Source organism: Vicugna pacos, chromosome 32 (assembly GCF_048564905.1).
Source record: "Vicugna pacos chromosome 32, VicPac4, whole genome shotgun sequence".
Classification (NCBI taxonomy): domain Eukaryota; kingdom Metazoa; phylum Chordata; class Mammalia; order Artiodactyla; family Camelidae; genus Vicugna; species Vicugna pacos.
The window spans coordinates 4,638,345-4,648,596 of NC_133018.1; the positions used below are offsets into that span (position 1 = coordinate 4,638,345).

The 10,252-nt window shown below is 41.4% G+C and overlaps 1 protein-coding gene across 2 annotated transcripts in view; it reads right to left on the reverse strand.

Moving 5' to 3' along the window:
• The window catches only part of RNF185 (ring finger protein 185), a 30,159-nt gene extending 20,776 nt beyond the window's left edge, over positions 1-9,383 (reverse strand). The window contains exon 1 of one of the 2 annotated variants that reach the window (XM_015250996.3): positions 9,229-9,383. The gene's annotated coding sequence lies outside the window, so the exon portion shown is untranslated. Of the gene's footprint in view, positions 1-9,224 lie in introns of both variants that reach the window. The other variant, XM_006218039.4, reaches the window with a different exon arrangement.
• Positions 9,384-10,252: the final 869 nt, after the last annotated feature.

The window sequence follows — 10,252 nt, forward strand, 5'->3', positions numbered from 1 at the left end:
ACCCTCCAGAAAGGATGTGCCAATTTTCACTCCCATGAAAAATACGTAAGAGTGGTTCCTTTGCTCATCCTTGCCAATGACATGTGTATCTTCCAAACAGAACATATGCTAAGTCACATGAGAAACACAGTGAAATTTTGGCAGTTTGGACAGATACTTGAAGTTCATTAATTAATTATTAAAATCCATTGTGTTCCATGCACTGTGCTAGGCCCTAGAGATAACAATCTCCAAATATAACACACATCTGAGTGGGAATTCTAGGCTCAGCTGTTCCTACTTGTTCACATTGTCTTTCATTATTTCTGAATTAAAAGGTTTTCTTGTTTGTTTCATTTTAAGCTTCAATGGTTTTTCTCAAAGCTTACCAGGTTTCATAAGAAAGGGTGGAGCAGGGTTCAGCTTACCCTGGCACAAGCTTTTGAGGGGTCATTCAAGAGGCCTTCTGCCATCCCTTATATCACTGTCTTAAATGTGCCTGAACTTTTTATGGACTTTTGTCCTTAAAATTAGCATGGCACAGAGGAATCTGATGGTTCTGGGTTCAAATCCCAGCTCTGACACTAACTCTGTGACTTCAGTCATTATTTTCCCTCCAAGCCTTTTTCACTCAACTGTTAAAATGCGGCGATTACCTTCCTCACATGATAGTTGTAAGGATTAAAGAGAGAAAACAGGAAGGGGCCAGCACAGTGCCTGCACACAGTAAGTGCTCAGAAAGTGTTAATCCCCCTCTGCCATGAGGTCTTGCAGAACACGCACACACGGAAGGTGTAACTGCATCTTTATATTCCCCACAGAGCTATGCACTCAGCTGGTACTCGCCTTACTTGCTGAATGAATGAGTCACAACTTCCCTTTCTGAATGAGCATCGTTCCTTGAAGGCATTGTAGGTGAGACATCAGAATTGTGTATGAGGAAATCCAAAACAGGACATGCTTAGTTTGATCCTGGTAAGATCAGATTCTTCCCACAAGTGTGAAAATAAGGAGGCACTTGTATCTATCATCGCTGTGAATAACACAGGCTAACACTCTGCTCAGTCTTTTAATGAATTCTCATTTAATCTTTACAACCTGCCTTTGAGGTAAACACTGCTGTACCATCTTTAGCATCCCTGGGAGGTCAGATTAAGGCTCACAGTAGTTAGGTCACTTGCCCACAGTCACAGGGCCAGTAGGAAGCAAAGTTCTCAACTCCCAAGCCAATGTGCTTAAGCACCTCAGTGATTTGTTCATGTGTTTGTCTCCTCAAGTCCTGACGCAGGTTCCAGGAGCCTTATTCAGCACAGGGCTAGACACCTCAAGAGCACCTCATAAGTATGTGTGGGGTGATGAATGTGATGCCCAGGAGTACTCAGAACTGTGCAACTCAATATAAGTCAATGTAGCCAAATGAAGTTGTAGAAAATCAGTATTCTAAAAGAACAAGATATTCTTCAATGATGCTTTTCAGAACTGGAAATGTTACATAACTGTTTTAGAATAGTTTTTTTTTCTTATGTATTGCCCAAAACAAATGAAACAAATGGAAAAAACCCCAAAAGATCAGGGATATACAACCAAAAAAAGGTTGAGGTTTTCTCAAACTGGTGCCAACTTGTATTAGACAATGCCAGTCTCAGAGAGGATTAATTATTCATTGAACTGTCTTGCTCACTCTAGTTAGACACCTCCTGGAGTCACATGCATGTTTGTCAATAAACGATGGGAATTTGCCAATTTCAATTCAAACCAATGTAACTGGATAAAAGTGTATTAACGAAAGATTGTCAGACTGGACATATCCCAGTTAAGGGCTGTGAATTTAGTAAAGTACAACGAAAGGAACAATCTGGAGTCAGAGGACCTAGTCTAACACTCTGCTCTGCCACTCAACTAAGCCAGGGCCCTCACCCACAAATGGGGTAATTGTGCCTGTCCTTCCTTTGTTATCAGAAAAGTTTTCAAAGTGACAGTTTTGCTTTTGTTTTCACACAGTCAGTAAATCTTTATTCAATTCAGTTTCTATAGAATCTCATTAATATAAATTTTACCCGAGGTTGAGCTAAAGACCTCTGAAGTACTCTAAAGGTAGAGTATAAAAAGAAAATGAGTAAGGTCGACGAGATTTAACCAATTATGGAGAAAACTTTCTAAGAATTTCAATAATATCAGCATATACTTGACAAAAACAATGATCTCGCTTCTCCTTTCAATAGAAGGCCCCACGGAGGACCACCAGGAGAGCATGCATAAGACAGACCAACCATGGCTATAAACAATAAAACCAAAATGGCATTGTTTTAAATAATCTGTAATATTGACTTTTACAAATCAGGCTTGTGCCCCAAGCCACCTCCATTAATTGTGCTTATTGTCAGTGCAGTCTGGGAAACATTTAGAGAATGTCAAGAACAAGACACAACAGTAAAAATAAATCAGACTCGGTTCTGGTTCCGGCCCTCAAGAAGTCCATGTCCTTGTCAGAATTTAACTGTTATTTTTTAAAAAGCGCCTCAGCGGGGACGGTATAGCTCTAGTGGTAGAGCTCATGCTTAGCATGCAGGAGATTCTGGGTTCAATCCCCAGTACCTCCATTAAAAAAATAAATAAATAGACGTAATTAGCCCCCCCAAATAAAATAAGTAAAATTAAAAGTGCCTCACACTGAGAAATTCCTCTGCAGAGATAGTAGTGTTAATCAAAAAAAAAAAAGAAAGAAATTCTCCTGGGCTTTTGCCTAGGAGGCACTTTCGCATTCAGACAGCTATCCATCTTTAAAATCCCAGCCATGTTACAGCAAAAGGCACTTCTGAGAGGCAACTGGGGGTGTGGATATTAAACAGCCAGGAGCTAGAGAGATGACCACAGGAGTCAACCTGGCGACTGGTCCCAGGACAGCCAGCCAGCCAGCCTCCCAGAGGCTACTTTCACAGAAGCAGACACGGCCGCTTCTGATCTGTGTGTGTCCTTAGGCCAGCTGGGTTGGGTGACAAGGACACCACTACCCAGTGGTGCTTTGCTCCCACTACTCAATGAAATGAAGAGATGGACCCATGCCATCCCCAATGGGTTGCATCCACGAGGGCCAAGTCTGAGAATCTTAGGCCAGAAGCTACTTGGTGGCTTTTCTCTACTTTAAAAACTACATTTCTGGCGATAAATTTTCAGATATGACTCCAAAGGCACAGGCAATAAAGTAAAAAATAAACAAAGAGACTTCATGAGAATTTAAAAGTGGTATGCATCAACAGACACAATCAACAGAGTACAAAGGCAACTCAGAGAATGGGAGAAAATATCCATCAATCATATACGTGAGGGATCAATATCCAGAATATATAGAGAATTCCTAAAATTCAACAAGAAAATGGACAATCCGATTCAAAAACGGGCAAAGGACTTGAATAGACATTTCTCCAAAGAAGATATGGCCAATAACAACATGAAAAGATGCTCAATATCATTAATCATTAGGGAATGCAAATCAAAACTATGAGATATCACCTCATACCCATTAGGATGGCTACTATCAAAAAACAAACAAACCCAGAAAATATAAGTGTTGGTGAAACAGTGGAAAAACTGGAACCCTTGTGCACTTTTGGTGGGAATGTAAAATGGTACAGCTGCTGTGGAAAACAGCATGGCAGTTCCTCAAAAATTTAACAATAGAATTACCTATGATCCAGCAATTCCACTTCTGGTTATATACCCCAAAGAACTGAAAGTGGGTCTTAAAGAGATATTAGTACACCATTGTTCATATCTGCATTATTCACAATAACTAAAGCAGAGGAGCAACCCAAGCGTCCGTCAATAAATAAATGGATAAGCAAAATGTGGTATATAAATACAACGGAGTATTATTCAGCCTTAAAAAGGAAAGAAATTCTGACACATGCTACAACACGGATGGATCTTGAGGACACCATGCTAAGAGGAATCAGCCAGCCACAAAAAGACAAAATACTATAGGAGTCCACTTACACGGGGTATTTAGAGTAGTCAGAATCATAGAGACAAAGTACAACTGTAGCTGCCAGTGGCTGGGGGAAGGAGCGAATGTGGAGTTACTATTTAATGAGTACAGGGTTTCAGTTTTGCAAAATGAGAAGAGTTCTGGAGACGGATGGTGACGGTTGCACAACACAAACATACTTAATACCACTGAAGTGCACATCTAAAATGGTTAAGATAGTAAATTTTATGTTATGAGTATCATACCACAATAAAAAAAATTGAAAAATAAATCCCTACATTTTCACAAAGGGTTATTTATTATATGATTCCCACACAGGAAATATCTACAGGAGGCACATTCACAGATAGAAAGTGGATCAGAGGTTACCAGGAGTTAGGGTGAGAGGAGAACAGGCTGTTATTTCTTAATGGGTGCAGAGTTTCTGTTTGGGGTGATGAAAAAGTTTTGGAAACAGAGATGATGTTTGCACAACACCGTGAATGTACTTACTGCCACTGAGTTGTACGCTTAAAAATGGTTAAAATGGTAAATTCTGTCATGTGTATTTTTACCACAGTAAGAGTTTTCAACCTGTGCTCCCTATTAAAAAAAACAAACTAGATTTCCACCCACTAAGAACATGCTGAGTGTTATAAACATTACATCTATACCTTAAGACTTCCTGGCTTATTGACTTATTGGATAAGGGAACAGTTAAGTAATGTATTAGAAGTCAAGCTTACAGAAGAGGCTGGCAAAAACACAGAGACATCAACATAACAATGTTAATAGGAAAAAGCAAGCTATAAGAACTATGTACAGTGAATGGTTTCAACCATTAAAAATGTTACCTGCTGGGGGGAAACAAGAAAGAAATAAAGCAATTGCAGTAAAGGCTCTTGTTAGATACTGGAGCTAGAGATGACTGGGGAGGATGTGTGTATGTGTGTGGGGGGGTGCTTTTCTGTATTTCCCAAAATGTCTAATATGAGCATCAATTACCTTCACAATTAGAAGCATTGGGGTGTGTGTGTGTGTGTTGAAGACAGTCTACATAGAGCCGAATGCTCTGGGGCCGAGAAAGGCGTGGGTGCACTGGTAGCTCTGCCTGACAGGCAGCGGCCCACGGCTCTCACAGTTCTGAGTGTTGCAAACCACCCGCCTCCTCGACTCCCTGCCTGTGACCAGACAAGCACAAAAGGAGCTCCCAAGTGACAGGCTCCTCTAGTGGTCTCATCACATCGTGGATGATGCTGGTGCACCCCTTTCACTGGACACAGCCACCCCAGCTCTGCATGGTCAGCAGTGGTCGGGGCTGAACCAATCTTTGAATGGTCAGCAGTTTCAAATGGACAAGTCGGTCTGCACTTCAACAGGTCCAAATCCAACTCCATTCAGGTCAGGGAGTTACTGGCATTGCCTCAGATCCTGCAGGTCAGCTCACTCCGAATAACTTCAAGGGGTTTCAGGGAATCTTCAAACTCTTCTAATATTTACATGTAAAATCGTATATGTTGACAAATAACTCAGTGACAAAATGGGCAAAGGATCTGAACAGACATTTCGCCAAAGAACATACACAGATGCCTGATATGCACATGAAAAGATGTTCCACATCATCATCATTAGTGAAATTCAAATAAAAACTACAATGAAATTCACACCCACCAGAGTGGAAATAACAGCAACAATGATAAAGACAATAGCAAGTGTGGAAGAGGATGTGGAGAAAATGGAGCCCTCTTATACTGCTAATGAAAAAGTAAAATGGTGTAGCTGCTGTGGAAAACAGTTTGGCAGGTCCTCAAAAAATTAAGCAGAGTTGCCATATGAGCCAGCAATTCCACTTTTAGGTATACACACCTAAGAGGGTTGAGAATATGTTCAAACAAAAATTTGTACAGGAATGTTCACAGCAGCATAACAACTGAAAGGCAGAAACAACTTAAATGTCAATCAACTGACAAATGGATAAATGAAACACGGTTTGCCCATACAGCGGAACATTATTCAGCCATAAAAAGGAATGAAGTACTGATACACCTGACAACATGGATGAACCCTGAAAACTATGCTTCATGAAAGAAGCCAGACACAAAAGGCCACATATCATGTAGTTAGTGGTTGCCGGGAGATGGGAAGAGGGGAGAAGAGGGAGAAACTGCTAACGTGTACAGGGCTTCTTCCTGGCATGATGACAATGTTCTGGAATTAAGATAGTGGCGATGGTTGCATAACCTTGCAAACATACTAAAAACCACTGAACAGTATACTTTAAAATGGTGAATTTTATGATATGTGAATTCTATCAAAAAAAGATTTGAGGGATCTCCTACAAAATAATTGGCCAGTTCTCATCAAAAGTTTAGTCATGAAAGACAAAAACGACTGAGGAACTGCCTCAAATTGAAAGAAACTAAGGAAACCTGGTACTAAATGCAAAGTGGGAAAGTGGACTGGATCCCGGAACAGAAAAAGGACATAGTGGGACAAATGGCAAAACCTGAATAAAGCCCATAGATTAGTTAGCAGTACTATATTATTATTAAATTATTTAGATAATTTTATTATGGTTACATAAATGTTAACATTAGGGAAAGTTGGGTAAAGAGGATACAGGAAGTTTGTATATTATTTTTGGAAGTCTCAAAGTATATAAAAATAAGAAGTAAAAAAAAAATGTACACAGAGCAGGTTAGGGGTAGGCAAATTTTTTTCTGAATAGCACCATGTAGTAAATATTTCAGATTTTGTGAACCATATGGTCTTTGGGGCAATTACTCAACTCTGCTGCCAAAGACAGTATGTAAATTAAAAGACGTGGCTGTGTTCCAATAAAATCTTATTTATGGAAACTGGAATTCGATTTCCCTATAATCTTTGCATATCACAAAATACTATTGTTCTTTGGATTTTTCCCCACCATTTAAAAATGTAAAACCCATTCCCAGCTCACAGGCAGTGGGGTCAGATTTGGCTGACAGGTCATAGACTGCAGGCTCCTCCTATAGGTCAGAATCTGTCAGTATGCTTCAATTCCAAAAAAAAAAGAGGAGCTACACATCAATTAAGTTTGGCAACACTAGGTTAAACAAGGTTATGCATATTTCTTTATTGCAGGACATCTCAGTGCCTTTAATATGGTAGTATAAACTGAGAAGCTCCAAGAAGGGATAATGATATGCAGCTTTTTTCAAACTTATTTTTATCACAGAACATTTTTTTTAGAGGCAGCTCTTCAGACTAGTGGCCTGAAGAATACATTATGGAAATGCGGGTTTAGGTATTTTTTTAAAAGGAAAATTTCAGATTGAGAAGTTTTAAAGACACTACTAAATTAAAATCATTTTACTCAGCACCTGGATAATATCTGAATAAGCATTTCACAACTTTTAAAAAAAATTCTAGGAAACACAAACAAGGCAGGAAGGTAAACAGAGGTAGGAAGTCTTGGCTCAAACTCAACATTTTTTTGGCAGGGGGATGTCAGCAGAATTGGGACATAATATGGAACCTCTGCTCCATAGGGCAACATAAACATTCTAACAGGTTTTGAAAAAGTGATCTGCTTGGAGTTTTGTAAATCACAAAATAAGGAGCTTTGATGTTTAACTAGAAAACTAAAGATATGCTAGAAGCATTAAATGAAGATTACATGTGAGGATGAACTAGCAAGTCAAGTCCATCAGAGGACTGGTTTTTAAGTGTGGATGGAAGGTTAGCCAACAGATTGCAAAAATTCTCTTGGCAGACACAACCTCTATACAACACACTGCTGGAGAGAGGATTAAAAAGGGATTTATGTCCTGGGGCTGGGGGGGTGGGGGTGGCTGGTGGCATGAACAACCTCAAGGGGTCCCTTTTGACCCAGACTCTTCAATTCTGTGAGTCCAAGGAGTTCACTGGCTGCTTCTGATCAGATACAAAATCTTCGGAGGCATTTCCAAGTGCTTCTAAGAAAATAAGCTACAAACGGATGGAGTTGGGACCCTGCTTAGTTATTCATTCAACAAACACTTAAGGATCCCTTATCAGATGGGCCATTCCAAAGTCCTAGAACAGAAGGATGGTACATAGGACAACCAGGAAGAGATTACATAAGTTCAGATACACTGGCCTCACTTCTAGAAGATGCAGGCCGAGGGGATGGAGATGTCAAGAAAAGAGGACAGGAAAAAAAAAAAAAAGTCAGCACCAAAAAGACTCAAAGTAACTACTCAGAATTGGGCACTTTCAAGTTGAAAAGGACTTCGATTTAATACCTTAATAGCTCCTACGACTGGGAGTTCACTATCTTAGGAGGCAATCCATTCCACTGCTATCTGACCAACATTAGGTTCTTATATTCAATCAAAATCTTCTCTTCCTACAGAATCCACCTATTGGTTCTAGTTTCTGCCTCTTTCAACCACAAAGATGAGGTAGAAGCCCTCTTCACCATAACAATGTTTTCAGTTTTTAATGACAGTTCCTTTCCATTGCTCTCTTTTCTAGGCTAAACACCTGCACCCTCCTCCTCCCTTTTTTCTCTCTCAAATATCCTGAACAAGTTCCAGCTGCCTCAAAGCAAAGAATGGCCATCTAGTACTCATAACAGGAAAGCACTTAAGATCAGTGGTATTCAAACAACAATATGCAAAAGGACACCTGAGGAATACGTTCAAAATCTGGTTCCGACCTCGATTTTGAATCAGAGGTCTTATTTGAGCCCTGCATTGTAAAGTACGCACCCAAGGACATTTTAAAGCAGAGGTTGTGAGGCTCATTTAGAGAAACACTGCCCTGTTTTACAAATAAGGAAACCGAGGCCCGACACAGGCAAAGGACTTGGCCCAGAATGCACAACTGGCTGTCGGCGGCAGTCTCCAATCCGAGTCTCTTACTCCCAAACCCAACTCTGTTCACCACGCTTCCGGGCCTCAACCTCTCCACTCGGGGCAAACTCATTAAAAGGACCTCCACATGAGAGAGGCAGACTCGAGTGGGAATCAGAAAGAGTGTCAGAGTGAGTCCCTGCCTGGAAAGCAGAGCTTGTGGGAGCCTTTTCCCGTCTCGGGGCCTCAGTTTCCCCAAACTGTAATCTCTGGACGGAAGACCACAACACCAGCCTCAACTCCCTTCTGGGACGGAGGAGCGGAGGGCAGAGCCGGCTTGTTGTCTCTGCGCCCCTGGGCTCAAGTATCGCAGTCCGTAGGCCCGGTGAAGGCGGAACCTGGTCCCCCACCCGAGTACCTCAACCTTGACGGCCCCTAGCTACCGCCCCCAACCCCTCATGTACCTGCCTCTGCTCAGCTAACGCCGCCGAGGCCGCCCCAGCCTGTCCGTCCGTCGGCAGCCCAACCAGTCCCGCCACACGGTCAGCTTGTCCGACCAGACCTCGGACCCCTCCTACGCGGACTCTGGTCAGCTGACGCAGAGCCGCCGCTCGCCGAGGAACTTCCGGCCACAACCGGAAAAGGTTGGTCCGCCACGCTGTTCTCCGGCCCAGATACTGGGCTCTAAGGTTCCGCCTGCTGGCAGGAAGCGAAAAAACATAGGAGCCGTTTCGCAGCTTTCGGAAAGCCTAGGTCCGGGCAGGGAAAGGACCAGACAAGTTTGGGACATTTTTGTTGCACCAGAATGTGAGGATGATGAGAATCAGGATGATGGGACTATGTCAAAGGACACAGGAGCTAACTTGAAGAAGATCCCACTGGCCAAATCGGGGCAATTGGAGCATCAGAATACATAATGATAACAATAGAGTATAACTAACTGGATAAAATGGTAACCCTTGAGTCTTTATTGATGTAAAGAAGAGATAAATAAATAGGGGAGAAGGGAAATTCTTCCTTCTATTAGATTGCCAATTAACAAATATGATGGAATTAGAAAATCAATAGAGTGGTAAAAGTACAGGAACAATGTTTACACAGTAAAGGGTCTCCCATAAATTACATACTGATTACAAAGGGAAAAGAGTCGTTTTACAGAGGTATTACCTCGCAGAACAAGGGAATCAAAATGATCAAAGTTAACATCACCAGTTATAGGCCAGGTAAAATAATGTGCCTCCTAGTAACATGTGCTGAGAAAGACACATCTCTCCTGTGGTATTGCTGTCAAAAATACACCCTCCCCAAGGGAAAAAAATGCATAAGCCATATAATATCTCATGAGGAAGGATGACATATATCCAAATCCAGGACATTGGCAATATCCTGAAAGACAGAGAAAGGCTGAGGAACTGTTTTGATTTAAAGATGATTAAAGAGGCATGACAGCAAAATGTGGTGTGCGATTCTAAATTAGATCCTAGACTAGGAG